The sequence below is a fragment of the Bubalus bubalis genome, chromosome 9, assembly GCF_019923935.1.
Source record: "Bubalus bubalis isolate 160015118507 breed Murrah chromosome 9, NDDB_SH_1, whole genome shotgun sequence".
NCBI lineage: Eukaryota > Metazoa > Chordata > Mammalia > Artiodactyla > Bovidae > Bubalus > Bubalus bubalis.
Genome location: NC_059165.1, coordinates 20,934,769 through 20,937,765, shown reverse-complemented (window position 1 = coordinate 20,937,765; position 2,997 = coordinate 20,934,769).

Here is a 2,997-nt window from a genome sequence, read left to right as displayed (position 1 = left end):
TTTATTTCAAGCTTCAGGTTCTCTTTTATACTTTGACAAAAGCATTAGGTCAGAGGTTTGACATTTTTAGTTTCCCTCACCCAGATTTACTGTCTCCAGAAACCATTGTTGCCTTATAAACAGAGTTCCTGCTTCAGCAATTCTCTCACAATCGGCTTTACTATTATCTACTTTCTCTTATGTGTCCTGTACTTAACTTGTGATTACATTGTAACTCATGCCACAGTCCTCAGTTCATTTCTTATCTTTCTAAATCCTGTTTCCCCCTAGCATCTTAAGATCACTATCTCCTAAAAAGGCTTCTGCTGCTGCTGCTAAGTCGCTTCAGTTGTGTCCGACTCTGCGACCCCATAGACGGAAGCCCACCAGGCTCCCCCGTCCCTGGGATTCTCCAGGCAAGAACACTGGATTGGCTTGCCATTTCCTTCTCCAATAAAAAGGCTTCTAGCTATTCTTAATTATTCCTAAACCCTAAACTCAGCAAACTTCTTTTGCCATAAACATTCCCCTCACAAAAAGGTCTCAGAATACAATCCTTTCCATGGCCTCAAGCTGCGGCCTACAGGCTCATCCTGGGACAGTCTTTGTAAAGATCCTTGAACAAATGTAAATGGTTACTTTATAGATAATTTGCTGGGTGCAACTGTAGAAGGCTTTGTGCTTTCTCATGCTTGTCTCAAGCACCTTAACATTCTTTACAGCCAAATCAACCGAAGAAAGGAAAGAACAAGTCAGAATCACAAGGCCTAACTCCTTCATCCCGGGGTCCTGCCTGCGAGATGAGGAGAGGGGGTTGGGGCCGTGCCTCTGTTTTGTTAGTAATGCCTAACGCAGCTCCTGACAGCACCCTCCTAAACTGTTGGTGGGAATGTAAACTGGTCCAGCCAATACAGAGAACAGTACAAGGATTCCTCAAAAAGCTAGATATAGAATTGCTGTAGGATCCAACAATCCCACACCTGGGCATATATCCAGACTAAACTAATTCAAAAGGGGGAGGAGGGATAGGGGACAGATGGATTAAGAGTTTAGGATTAGCAGATGCAAACCATTATATATAGAATGCATAAACAATAAGGCCCTACTGCAGAGCACAATGAAGAAGGCAATGGCACTCCACTCCAGGACTCTTGCCTGGAAAATCCCACGGACGGAGGAGCCTGGTGGGCTGCAGTCCATGGGGTCACTAAGAGTCAAACATGACTCAGGGACTTCCCTTTCACTTTTCACTTTCATGCATTGGAGAAGGAAATGGCAACCCACTCCAGTGTTCTTGCCTGGAGAATCCCAGGGATGGGGGAGCCTGGTAGGCTGCCGTCTATAGGGTCGCACAGAGTCGGACACGACTGAAGCGACTTAGCAGCAGCAGCAGCAGCAGCAGAGCACAAGGAACTACATTCAATATGCAATAAACCATAATGGAAAAGAATATGAAAAATATATAGTTACATGTACATAACTATATAACTAAACCACTTTGCTATAGACCAGAAACTAACACACTGTAAATCAACTATACTTTAATAAGAAAATAATTTTAATTGTAAAAAAAGAAGTGCAAACCCTAGTTATATTAAAATATATAGTAGGATATAATACAGCATAAGGAATATGGTCAATAATAGTGTAATAACTTTGTATGAGGATAGACTGTCACTAGGTTTATTGTAGTGGTCATTTTTACAATATATACCAGTGCAAATCATTATGTATTTAGTACATGTGAAACTATCATAATGCTGTACATTAACTATATTTCAATTAAAAATTTTTACCTCAAAAAGTTTAGAGTAAAAAAGAAAAAAATCTAAGTCAGAAAATATCATCCTTCTGTTCAACTCTCTGTAATGAATTGCTACTTTACTCAGTTAAGTCCAAACTTCTTCTCATGGCTGATAAGGCCTACATGAGCTCCCCATCAATGCCACTTCTCTAACCTCATCTCTGTTTTATTCCCAGATTTATTGACATATTATTGGCAAATGGAAATTGTACTCTCTAAGGTGTACAGTGTGATGTTTTCAAATATATACATATTTTGAAGTGATTACATTTTGAAATAAGTAGTGAAACTCGTCAAAATATCCATCACCTCAAACAGTTATCTTTTTTATTTGGTATACAAGAACACTTAAGATCTACTCTTTATACATGTTTTGCAGTATACAATAATTTATTATTAACTGTAGTCACTAATCTCCACATTAGGTCTCTAGAACTTATTCATATTGTAACTCAAAGTTTGTGCCTTTTGACTAACATCTCTTTTCCTCTACTCCCATCTCCTAGGTATCACTATTGTGCTCCATTTCTATGAGTTCACTTTCTTAGATTCTACATATAAGTGAGGTCATGAAGTATCTGTCTTTCTGTGTCTGCTTTATTTCACAGATCAATATTCTCCAGGTTCATCCATAGCATCACAAATGGCAGAATTTCCTTCTTTGTCAAGGTTGCATAATATTTCAGTGTGTGTGTGTGTGTGTGTGTGTGACTTCAGTTCCATTATTATGGATCCAAATTAAAATAGATCACCATTAATAGCTATGGTTAATTACACCATAGCTGATACAAAAATTTTTACTAGATCAGAGTTAGTGCTGTACACTTAAAAATTATCAGATCTGGGTGTGGTGGTTTTACAATATGGCCCCAAATTCTTTGCCATTTCTCCTCTAGGGAGGGAGGGTCGACCTCTTCTCCACTTAAATCTGGGAAAGTTGCTGCTGCTTTAACCAATGGAGTACAGACTTGCCAGGCTAGGTCATTACCTGTCATGCAGCTTCTACCTCATTCTCTGGGCATGCTCACTTTGGGAGTAAACCAAGTACTATGTAAGAGGTTTGACCACTCAGAAACCTCTTGGTAAAGAGGCCATCTGTGGGTGCTCCAATAAATAGTCTCAACTAAGCTCCCATCCAATGACCAGCATCAACCGGGAGCCATCTTGGATGTCAGACTACGGGGATTCACGAGAAACTCCAAGTGAAAACTGTC